Genomic DNA, 13628 nt, shown 5'->3' with positions numbered 1-13628 from the left:
AATTTCAATACTGGATTTTCAAACTCACGTCACACTAATCCCTTTGATCACTTACATGCATTTACAAACTTCACATATCACTTGCACAATTACATAAATCCACACTTTACACACTCACCACAAAGAAAATAACTTTACTTTATACCATATCCTTAAAATAATTTACTAAGTCATCCTTGAGGCTTTTCCAATTAATTATAATAGGACCTCATTGAGACAATACAAATCATTACATCTTTTCATAAATTGCAAAATACGGCTAGCTTACAGTAACTACAAATTCTCACACATGCAACTTGTGACCTTGCACACTCACTAACATTGTCATCAGGTTATCTACTATCACCATCTAACTTTTCTCATCACAATTTTCTCCCTATTCAGTAATATAATCCAAACATCAAAAACCACTTCTCAGGTACTTTGTCTACACACTATCCTTTGTAATTCTTTAATAACTCTTGCATGTCTTCAAATTTTTACATCCACACTTGTCCATGAAATCATGACACTATGTAGAATATGTCCTCAACTACACTTGACATCATCATCAATGCACAATCCGTCTAACCTCATTTTTTTGTGCTATTCTACCAATCTTTACATAAATAATACTATGTTAATATTAATGCAAAATACAATCATTAATGCAACATGTCAGTTATTTTAAAGAACTCTCCAATTCTTAGGATACTCTCTCAAAGGAATATCCACAACATTCATGCTAACAATCTCCCCATTTAGCATTGATGACAACATAGATGAAAAATATCTAAGTCCCAAAAATACCAATTCCAACTTTATTGTTGTTGCTTCTTTATTCTTTTCAAATTCTCTTCATTAATCAAATCTAAAACTCATAGGAAATAACTCTGCATCTATGATTTCTTATTCTTACATGGATGGCATCAAGTTTTCACTCTTCTCCCCCATTGATATAACACAATATTTAATCTATCTATCTCTTCCCCATAACAAGAGATGTTTTTCATGGATAGCTCTCCCTCATTGACAACAATGAAAAATCATTCATTATGTGAATCATCTACTCTAAGTATTCAACCAGCTCAAATATCTAAAGACATTATTCTATACTAGCTACCAAGAGTCCTTGATGATTCTGCTCGTCAAAAATACTCCCCCATATAAGAAGTATTAACATTTAGTCTAGATAAAAAAAAGTGCTCTATACTACTAGAGTGATGTACTCTTTGCATCATCTACTTAGAAGTAGGCTAGGGCATAACCCCAAGCATACATCAAAAATACTAAAATATATCCTTAGGCAAAGGATTCATAAATATGTTTGCAATCTTCTCTTTGGTATTCACATACTCTAATATGATTTCTTTCTTTGCAACTTTTTCTTTGAAAACATGATACTTAATAGATACATTCTTGTTAGCATGAATGCTAATGGTATTCCTTTGGTTTTTGGGAAGACTACTAGAGTAGCAAAGAGAGATCGTGGTATCATAGACAAAGATTTGATGTTCAGATGATGGGGGGTTAAAGACATGTTCTACAATCTATCTTGATGACAAGGTTAAGTGTACATTGACTAAGTTGAAGATATGAAGAAGATATGCATGATTTACAGAGATCAATATAGAGACAAAATACTTGATAAGAAGTTTCTAAAGATTGGATTCTATCTCCTAACATAGATAGAATTAGAGTATGTGAAGTTATACAGTGATAGGGGAAAACCTGATGGTAATTTTAGAAAGTGTACAAAGTTAGGAGTCACACATGTTAGAAGTTGTAAAGAATGTGATCCGATAGTGTTATGTGATTGCAAAATAATTAATTATCTTAATGAGTTCTTATTATAACTAAATGGGAAAGCCTCAAGGCTGACTCAATGAATAGTTTTAAGGACATGCTATAAAAGAAAGATATTTTCCTTGTTTGACATATGCATTGAAGTCTAAAGAAGTACAAACATGATAAGATTGTTTGGTAAATATGAGTAAGTAATCCAAGGAATTATTAGACGTAGAGTATTAGAGTGGGGTTGTCGTTGCACCAAAAGAATAATCTATCAATTCTCAATACAACCACTCAACTTATAGTACACATAAGGTAGTTAAGCCCTTGTCATTAATCTTGAGGGGAGCTCTAAACAAATTTCCAACATAGAGTTGGTGATTTGGTATCGAGATCATAATAAGTAGAGTAGTCTAGTTGAACGGATAGAGGAAGAGGAAGTAAAAGTATAGTTCATTTCTATTATTCTACAAGGAATAATACAAAGATCATTTGGATGGTCGGTTCATTGGCCCCACCCCTAAAGTTGTTTGGACAGTGGGTCTAATTTCCTTCTACAACTCTTAACAGGGTTGGAATCTCCTAATAGGGATTCAAATTCTCTTAACAAGGACTCATATATACTAAATGTATTTCATAGACTTCTAACAAGGTCTATCCTCTAACAAGGAATATTTATATTTAATACATCATTTTGTGGGTACAATCCCCACTAGGGTGTCCCCTGTGATCAAGAGTTTCCCTAGTTAACATATTTGGTGTTATTGTGTATGAGTATCTTGTTATGGTTGTTGATTATATTGCTCATATGGTTAAGGATTAATATGGTTGATAATTGTTATAATATATGGATAAATAATTCACCCCCCCTCCCCCCTCTGCCCCCCTCATTTATATTGGTGGACTTTATATTCTAACAATTGATATCTGAGCATTAGGTTCTTGAAGAGAAAGATTGACAACTTTGCGAGATCTATGGTGAGTCACTTTAGAATAGATAGTCCTAAGTTTGATGGGGTTAACTATGATAGTTGAAAAGTAAAGATGAAGACTCATTTTCTATGTATGGTCTAGGTAATTGTCTTTTAAAAAAGAGTGACTAGGAAACTGTGAAAGACGATAATCTTGAAGAATGCAGTAAAGAAGAAAGAGATCTATTCATGTGTGATATGCAAGCCAAAGAATCTTTACTAATAGCTCTTCTTGAAAAATGAATACAATAAGGTAAAATCACTAGAAACATCTCATAAAATTTAGAAAGCTTGAGAATCTAATTTTGAAGGAGGTAAACATACGAAGAGAATACGATTACAAAATTGGATATACTTATTTCAAGATGCTAAAATGTTAGAAGGTGAATCTATGAGAAGCTATGTTGGTAGGATATTTGAGATTGTTGTAGGAATAAAATTGTGTCATGGATCCAAGAAAGAAGATGAGATTGTATGGAATATATTGGAAACTTTTACACTACCATTTAAGAAAGTAGCACAAATGATTGATCTTTGGATACCTTGTACTGAGAAATTTTACAAGAAAACTTTGCTTGGAAGATTGGAAGAAACAGAAGCAAGTTTGAGACATTTTGGAGAATTGACAAGAGTGGAGATAGTCTTTAGTGCTTTAAGTGTTCCTCCATTCTTATCAAGAAGTGCAAGCACCCATGAAGACTATACTAATAGCAACATAACTCAATCTGAAGAGGACAGAAAGATTGAAGAAGATATAGCTCTACTTGTAAGGAGAGAACTTGATGGTAAGAAAATATTTAAATGCTAGACTTGTAATGAATTTGGTCATTATGCATCTATGTGTCCTAAAAGAGAGAAAAATATAAGAGGAATTTTAAGCATAGAAGACCTAGAAATTGTTTGTATGCAAATAAAGATGATGAATCTGAGGAAAGAGTTTAGAGTGAAAGTGATGATGAACTACAAATTGTAGCCATAAAAGAAAATGAGCTTGATAAAGAAATTAGAAAAGAAAAGTCTCTAGTTTCTCAAATTAAAAAGAAATATGATTATATAATAGATAGTGGATGTTCACATCATATGACTGGTGATATGAACAATTTTGTTAAATTCAAAGATCATGATGGAGGTATTCTTAGATTTGGTAACGATATGGCCTATCGCATCATAGTGATATGATTTATTGCTCTAGATGGAAAGATTAATATTGATGATGTTTACTTTATTTATAGTTTAAAGTATAACTTGTTGAGTGTTAGATAGTTGGTGGATAAAGGTTATTAGTTATAGTTTACGGAGAAGACTTCTATTATCAAAGATAATTCTATTACCAAAGATAAGGATGGTAAGCTTATTGGAATAGGTACAAGATCCAGAGGCAATGTGTTTCAATTGAATCCTACAGATGACATGTTTCATTGCAAAAGTGGATAAAAATTGGTTATGACATATAAGGTTTTGTCATATTAGTTTTGATAATATTGTGAAGGCTAGCAGCACATGTGCAGGATGAGATTTACCTAAGATCATGAAGCCTACTAATGATGTTTGCAAAAAGTGTATCATGACTAAGCATAAGAAGGTATCATTTCCTAGCAAAAAGTTAACTACCACAGAGAAGTTGGAGATTGTTCACATAGATTTGAGTGGTCCTAAAAGGACAAGAGGGTTCTATGGAGAAAGGTACTTTATGTTTGTTGTTGATGATTTGACTAGGATGATGTGGGTAGCATTTCTTAAAGACATATCTGATGCATTTCAAAAGTTCAAGATATTCAAGAATAGAGTTGAGAATGAATTTGGTGAAAAGATTAAATGTTTGAGATCAAATAGAGGCAGAGAATTCACTTCTAGAGAGTTCAAAATGTTTTCTGAAGAGAATGGAATTAAGAGACACTTATCATCACCCAAGACCCCTGAGTAGAATGGGATAGCAAAAATGAGAAACATATCAATATCAGAGGTGGAAAGATGAATGATGTTTGAGAATGATGTAACCAAGACTTTTTGAATAGAAGCAATCAATACAACAATATACACCATGAAAAAAGTTTAAATAAAAAAGGTACAAATGAGACTGCTTATAAATTATGGTTTGGTCATAGGCCTTCAGTAAATTATTTTTAGATTTTTTGGAAGTAGGTGTTACACAAAGAGAGGTGATGATGTTGGTAAGTTTGATCCAAGGAGTGATGAAGGTATGTTCCTTGGTTATTCATTGAAAAAAAAATCTCACAACTATTTGAATTATATAACTAAGAAAATTGTTGAGTGTGAAAATATAAAAGTTGATAGAAATTTTGTAGTTAAAGAGAGGATGATGGATTATAACTTTGATAATGAAGAAGAAAATCCTAGAATTGTTAGAGAGAATGTAGAAGTTTTCTTTGAGACTAAAAATGAATTGCAGAATGATGTACAAATTTTTGAGAAAAGAGATGAATGAAGATCATAACCAAGAGAAGAGATAAGAGTTGATATAGAAACTCCTAAACCTAACAAGAACCTAATAAAGAATCACCCTATAGAATAGATAATTGGAAGAAAAGACAAAGGAGTAATGACCAGAAACACAATAAATAAGGAATTGTGCCTGATTTCTCAAGTGGAACCTGAGAGTGCAAATGAGGCATGCAAAGATGATCATTAGATTCAAGAAATAAAGGAAGAACTATATTAGATTGTAAAGAATGAGACATAGAAATAAAGATAGACTAGTATGCAAAGTTTATTCGCAGCAAGTAGGAATAGATTATGAGGAAACATATGTCCCCATAGATAGAATGGAAGTAGTGAGAATGCTTTTACCTTATGCATCAACTAAGAAGTTTAGAGTGTATCAAATGGATCTCAAATCAACCTTTTTGAATGGATAAATTGAAGAAGTATACATTGAGTAGCCTTAAGGATTTCCTTTGATAGAAGACAAGGGTATGGTATGTAGATTAAAGAAATCTCTACATGGTTGAAAGAAAGTACCTATAACCTAGTATGAAAGGCTAGACAAGTATTTGGCAAAGCTCAGATTTTCTAAAGGTACAAGAGATAGTAAATTGCATTTGAAATAAATTGAGAATAGTTTTATGATAATAGAGATATTTGTTGATGACATAATCTTTGAAGGCAATGCTGAAGCAATTGATAAGTTTGCTAAAGAAGTGAAGAATGAGTTCGAGATGAGCATGATTGCTGAGATGAATCTTCATATCATAAGCTAAGTATTTGAAAGACTTGTTGAAAATATTTTTCTTGGAAATTTGTAAGCATGTTGGTATACCAATGATAACTAGTCACAAGTTATTTAGAAAATTTGAGATACCTATAGTTGAGCAGAAGAAGTACAAATCAATTATTAGAGGTTTACAATATCCAACTGACACCAAACAATATATAGAAAATACTATTGGGATTGTAGCTAGATTTTAATACCATCCTAAGGATAATCATTACATAGCAATGAAAAGAATATTTAGATATTTGAAGGGTATGCTTGATTATAGTTTATGGTATTAAAAATCAAGTGATTTCACTTTATGTGATTATACTAGTGCGGATTGGGTAGGCAATATGAATGACATAAAAAACACTAGTTGTGGAACATTTTTCTTAGGAGGAAGATTGGTTTCTTGGCTAAGCAAGAAACAAGATTACATTTCAAAAAGTACAACTAAAGTAGAGTATGTAGTAGCAATAAACAATTGTAATCAAGTCATGTGGGTGAAACATATGTTGAAGGACATTGAGATATAATTTTTAGATCACATTATCATACATTGTGATAACACAAGTATGGTGAGTATGTCTAAGAATACTATATTGCATTCTAAAACTAAGCATGTATCTATAAAGTATCATGTCTTGATAGAGAAATTTGCAAAGAAAGAAATTAGATTGGAGTATGTTAGTGCAAAATATCAAATTGTAGAAATCTTTAGAAAGTCCTTGCCTAAAGATACATTTAATTACTTGAGAGGTATTCTTTCGATTATGCCCCTACCTACTTCTGAGTAGATGAAAAAGTGAATGCATCATTCTAGTGGTATGGAGCACTATTTTTTTACTCAACCAAATGTTGATGCTTCCTATATGGGGGAGTATTTGAGATGAGTAGATGAATAGTGTCTTTGGACACTTGAGCTAGATGAAGAATTTGAGTAGATGATTGACATAATGAAGACTTTGTCATTGATATCAATGGGGGAGTGAAGTTTACATGAAAAATATTTCCTAAGTATGAATGTGAGAGAATAGCGGTGTGAGAAGTGTTCATGAAAATAAGTATGTATGGGGGTGAAGATCCTCTAATGGGGAAGATTGATGTATGGAGGAGAGATTCGAATATCCTATGTATAATAAAAAATATTGTTGATATCAATGGGGAGTAACATTGAATGGGGGAGAAGCTAAGAGTTTCTTAGTGTGTGAAAAAATGATGCCAATTCTAAGAGATACAGAACTAGAGTAGTGTTCTAGAAGATTATAGATTTTATTGGTGAAGAGGATTTGAAAAGAAGAGAACAACAACAATAGTTAAAATAGAATATTGTTTGGTATTCTTGGAACTTAGATGTTTTTAATCTATGTTGTCATCAATGCTAAAGGGGGAGATTGCTAGCATGAATGATGATGGGATTCCTTTGTAGGAGTATCCTAAGCATTGGAGAGCATGTAGCATGATTGACATGTTGTATTCATGACTGTGTTTGTCATTGATGAGAACATACTATGGTTTTTGTGAAGATTAGTAGAGTAGAAGACATAGATCATGGTCTTACAAACAAAGGTTTGATTTTCAGATGACACATGGTTAGGGATGTGTTCTACACTATGTCTTGATAATCAGGTTAAGTGTGCATTGAGTAAGTCAAAGATATGAAGAAGATATGTGTGATTTACAAAGAGTGGAAAGAAATTTTTGATGATTGGATTATATCTCCTAATAGAGATAAAAGCAAGATATGTGAAGTTATAAATTGATAGAGAACAACTTGAAGGTGATGTTAGTGAGTGCACAAAGTCTAGAGTCACACATGTGAAAAAATGTAAAGAATACAAGCTGAAAGTTTCTATGTGATTGAAAAATAATTAATTATCTTAATGGGGTCCTATTATAGTTAATTGGGAAAGCCCCAAGGGTCACTCAATGAATTGTTTCAAGGAAATGGTATAAAGGAAAGATGTTTTCCTTGCTTGACATATGAATTGAAGTTTGAAGAAGTGCGAACAAGATCAAAGTGTTTGGTAAATGTGAGTAAACAATCTAATGGATTATTGGATTCAAAGTTGGTGATTTGGTATCAAGATAAGAAGAAGTAGAGTAGTTTTATTGATATGAAAGAGGAAGAGGAAGTACAAGTACAATGGGTTCATTGATCTTGCCCCTTAAGCTATTTGGATAGTGGATCCATCTTCCTTCTACAACTCCTAACAAGATTGGCATAACTCCTAATAGCATTGGTGTTAGAAATTAATAATTCTGTGTGTGTGTGTGGGGGGGGGGTGGATACGTATTCTACAAACTTTTTCCCACAACTAAATATTGTTAAATACTTTATAAATTTCATATGAAAGTAAACCAAAAATACTAAACAATAAATAAAACCATACACATAGAGAACTCATAACACCATTATTTGTTAACTAAGGAAACCTTGACCAAGGGAAACCCACAAGATGATCCACTAAACAAAAGAATCATGTTAAGGATATTGACCCTGTTAGGAGTCTATCAAGTATATATAATATCTCGAGTCCCTGTTAAAGGACTTGGTCTTGTTAGAAGCCTCAACCCTGTTAGGAGTTGCTTCAAACCTATTAGGAGTTGGTAGTACAAATATAATGTATGTAAGAAGAGCCCACTTCCCTGACATGTAATATACAAATAAGTTACTTCACATGAATAGATATACATACAATACTATCTTACTACTATACTTTTTGAATCTTCTAATCATACACTAGATCTTGCATCATAGAAAGCTCACACATCATATAAACTTCCTTCACAATAGTTCACATCACTTGTTCAATTTTTATTAGCTACTCAAGATATGATCTTTACTTATACCTTGAAAACTTATCAAACCTCTTGATCAATCAACCTTAAAGCTTCCATGTGCTTGGCTAATTATAAAAATAACTTGGGGTTACATTTAGGATATTGGCCCATTGTGGTTAATAAATTATTTTGTTAAGAAAATAATTCCTTAAGCTATACAATCAATTTTGCTGTCATGCTTTGTTCTGTTCTATTAATTACATGTACTGGTAATTCCTTTGTAACTATTGCCATACTATCTATATAGTTCTGTACATTGACATACATCATCATGACTCTGTTGTCTATCAATCATTAACTATGCATGAGATAAGTTGTACTCTATCATCCGTATATACCAAATCTCTCTCTGTGCTATTGTAAATTGTCCAATACTTGGACAATTTTTTTTCTTTGATTTCACAATAAAATACAAAAATATGTATGTTTCCATAAATGACAACACTTCCTCATCTATCTAGAAATATTTACAACAATCTCCCCCTTTAGCATTGATGGCAACATTTGGGAAAATTGGCGCAGTCCCAAAATGATGTCATACAAAACAACAACAAATTTAATAAGTAACTACTCAAAAATAGCCTTCAAAACTTGAACATTTTATTCACTCCTACAATGATGTCCTGTAGACATAGCTAATCTCCCGCATATATATATATATATATATATATATATATATATAAAATTTTCCTTTACATTTACATCTTCTTCCCATTTTATGTCAATGATAAAGGTGTTAGAATATGTACACAAGAAAATTATGTTACCATTCCTTGTTAAACTTGAAATTCTACATATACAATCTTTAACACTAAGTCTTAGCTTTTCAAGTTCCTTACTCCAATTGTCTTTAGCTATATCTGATATACTGATAAGTGTGCATAATGGATATGATGCAATTTCAGCTTCACTCAAGTCTAAATAGGAAATTTTTTCATAGGAAGCCTTAGTTGCAAGACACTCCTCTAATTGCCTTTGCAAAATACTAACTTGAGGAGATAAATATTCTTTGAGGATAGAGAATTTCTTTATTACCTTCTCCTTTTCAAATTCAATGCCTCTGATAGCATTGTGAACTCTCTCAATTTATGCTTCAATGTCCTCAATGCTCACATCTAGTTTCTGTAATCTGATAGTAAGTGTATGAAGCTCACTCATTTTGCCTTTGATCTGGTTATCAAATTATGGTAGATGATTGTATGACATTCAACATTATCCATATAATTTGTTTCCTTCATCTATACTCTCCCTCAGCTCTTTAATGCAAACATTCAAATTTTGTAGGCCATTTATGATATTTGTGCAAACTATGTCAAATAGTGATGCATCATGCTTAGTTTAAGCTTAAACTAAAGCAATATCAGACAAAGTACTAAACTCTGCATCAAAAAATCTTATCATTTCCTTAGCCTTCTTCTGAATACCAGGTTTTTCAATAGTGGTCTATACTATCATTTGCATTCTATCCAAAACTTTTACCAAAGTTCTCTCTAAAGTTTTAACAGACTTGTTCTTCTCCAACAATTTTCTCAAAGAAGTCACTAGACCATTTTGGTCATCATCATTAGATACTACTAGAAATGTAGTCACTGCTACTGGGTTAGCTTCTAGAGAGGGTATAACTACTTGTGTAAAAGCAATTACTAGTGAAACATAGGATATGTTAGCTTCATGCTGAAAGTCCACCCTCCTAGATTCTATCTCTACATATCTTAGATTGGGCAAGAATGTTGATTCATGAATTACAACCTTTAATATTTGTTGTAGTTCAGTGATCTTAATTTCTTCCTCATTCCTTATGTCTTCTTTCTTTCTTTCCACTTCATCTATCTTCTTCTTTTCTTCACTTCTTTTATCTTCTTCCTCATCATCCTCTTCATTAGAACTAGAGCATGTCGTGATATTTCCAACAATGTTGATCCCATATTCTACAAAAGGATTTTCTTTCTCATCTATTATTATGTGAGTACTATCCACTTGCATGGATTCAATCCCAATAACTATATGTAGATATGAGTTAATTATTTGAGTTTCCTTAGTCTCTTCTTCAACATTAGTAGGTGTACTAACATTGACATACATTGGGCTTTCTTTCTCTGAGTATGCACTCTCCTTAGTGGCTTTTGACATAGAAATTATATAATTGACTATGACTCCCTCAGTTTCCTTTTTTAGTTCTTCATAATTTCCTCCCATAAGAAGAATTTCTCTTCCCTTTTTCATCAACAAAGGCTCAATACCTTTCAAAATTCTTTCTATATCCTCATCAGTGCTAACATCACATGGTTTCATAATCATATTTTCTCTCAATTTTGTATCTTTTTGCTAATACTCTTCTCCTCTTGTTTAATCTATTGTACAAGTCTTCAAAATTTTTATTATGAATATTGTCAAATATTTTATTCCTTAGAATCATATTCCTTACTATAACATTCTCTAACTATCTTCTATCCATGTGACTATACAAACTGTAATATTTATATAATTGAACAAAATTGTCATTCTCAATAATCTACATATTCAAATTTTCAATCTTAGGTTTCTAGGCTTTCTTGCCAGATGGTGTTCCTCCTTCACCAACTACTTGTTCCATGACTTTCTCCTCAGTCTCTTCCTTAGACTCATCAGACTCACTGATTTGCAATTTTTTCCTTCTCTTACCTGGACCATTGGTGCTTTTCTTGGTCCTCTTTCTATGGGATGGTGTAGGTTCTTGCTTTATCTTCACCAATCTTTTAGATTTGCTCCACACAAATGATATAACTACCACATCTTCATCATGTTTCTTCTTCTGTCCAGATTACTCCTTGATAGGTTACACTTGTGCAACTATGACATAGGGTGTAGAAGTTATTTGTGAAGTAGATCCTTCTAGTGAAACTTCCTCTGAAGGTACTAATATGGAAATAGGAGTAGCTACCAATACCTCTATTTGTCTGGTGGCCCTCATTTCCAAGGCTATACCCTTGATCTCATTGAAATCCTATCTTATCATACCTAATTCTTTGAAAATGGATTTGATCCTTTTCTCAACATTCATCTTTATTTCCTTGCTTTGAAGTTCAAGGTAAACTTCCTTAATATTTTCCTCATATGTCCCCTATCTAGGTCATTCAACATCTCTTTCTAATTGAAGTATAATCTTGGCATATCCTTCAATGAGTTCTTCACTCATTTCATAACCCATAGGTTCTATGAATTTAACTCTTGGTTCCACTACCTCCATACAAGTTGCATCAATTTCTATCATAAAACACATTTCATCCTTGTATTTTCCTACCATAGGAGGAGGGATTTGTTTCTCTTCTTCATTTTGAATTGAAAGTCCTTCATCATTCTATCAATGTCCTTATCCCTAAAATCTTCACATTTTTCCCTATAACACTAAGTAATCAACTTAATGGTGCACTCATCACTATTCCATCTTGTCATACCAGGAAATTGCTTGGGTGCGTGGAAAAACAAATGGGTTAGTAAAGACTCAAATCTAAAAACTACATTCTTAGATTTCTTTAGCTTTGCAATGTTGTCCAATAATTGCACTCTGAAAATATTGCACATGTCCACCTTTTCCTTTTCAACAACCATCACATATTCTACATGTAAAAATCCCACTAGCATAGAACTTACCCTTGAGCTTTGATTAAGCTTGTATCTAATAATCATGCTCAACACTCTAACTCCAGTATCCGTAATTAGATCAACCTTCATATTTCTTCCATCAAATTTGGTCTTTAGATTTGTTTCAATAGTCTTCCTGACATTTCTATCATTTACTGGATTACAACCTTTATTTCTTAATCCAATGACATTATGAATTAGGTCATTGTCAATTAAAATAGGTATATCACCTACCCAAAACATCTCTTCATGTACTCTACTCAGGATAATCCTACTCCATTCATGATTATCAAAATTGGTATAAAACATATACTTGATCAGATTCCACTCATCAAGTATGCATCCTTAGGTTTAAAGGCTAGGTTTCTATTACACATAATACCTAAATCCTTATGAATATCTTCATCTCCAATACTCTCAAGTTTATTGTGAATGTAGTTTCTAACATCTTCTGCATGAATTACATTAGGTGGGATTTGCGAGAATGCTCCCAAAGGATCATCAATTAAAGAAAAAAATAGGTGCTTCTTAAACTTATACCATGGCATAGCTAACATCACATACAAAATGGCTTTCCATTATGCTAATTGAGTATACTAAAAATTCCAACTGAAATCTTTGTAAAATAGCTCAATTAACATGTATTAGGGATTCTTCAACTTCACAGTTTAGACACTTTAGTTTTCTTCTTAATTTTTTGTCACATCACTCACAAATTCTCTAAATTATTTACACGAACAAATGGTACTAAAATCTAGTTTGCTATTCTTAAATAATTTCAAATTTAACATCACATTAAATGTATATCTACTTTATCTTCACAATATGTTTCTAATTACTAGTAAGCTTGATTTCTTTTTTACGTCTTATTGTGATAATAAAAATGCTTTCACACTTAACCATAGCTTCTTCACTATGTCTTCTACCTTCTTCTGACTATGCAACTTCTAATTCACTGTCTAACATAAGTTCTTATCAACTACTGCTCTGCTTCTACTAGAAATTCTTAATTCAAATAGGATGAGTCATAAATAATTACTGACTTCAATCCTCCATCAGGTGCATCAAAAAACTGCTCTTCTAAAAATATATAAGAACTTTTTGGATAATTAGCTTTCAAAAATGCTTCTTTTAATTCATTAACATGATATTTCGATGTTTCTTTTTTACTGATATCATTTTATTGTTATTTCTTCTATCATTATTGT

This window comes from Cupressus sempervirens, chromosome 5 (genome assembly GCF_028749045.1).
Source record: "Cupressus sempervirens isolate cs-2001-9-10 chromosome 5, ASM2874904v1, whole genome shotgun sequence".
In the NCBI taxonomy this organism is placed as follows: Eukaryota; Viridiplantae; Streptophyta; class Pinopsida; order Cupressales; family Cupressaceae; genus Cupressus; species Cupressus sempervirens.
Note: the sequence above shows the minus strand (reverse complement) of the source record.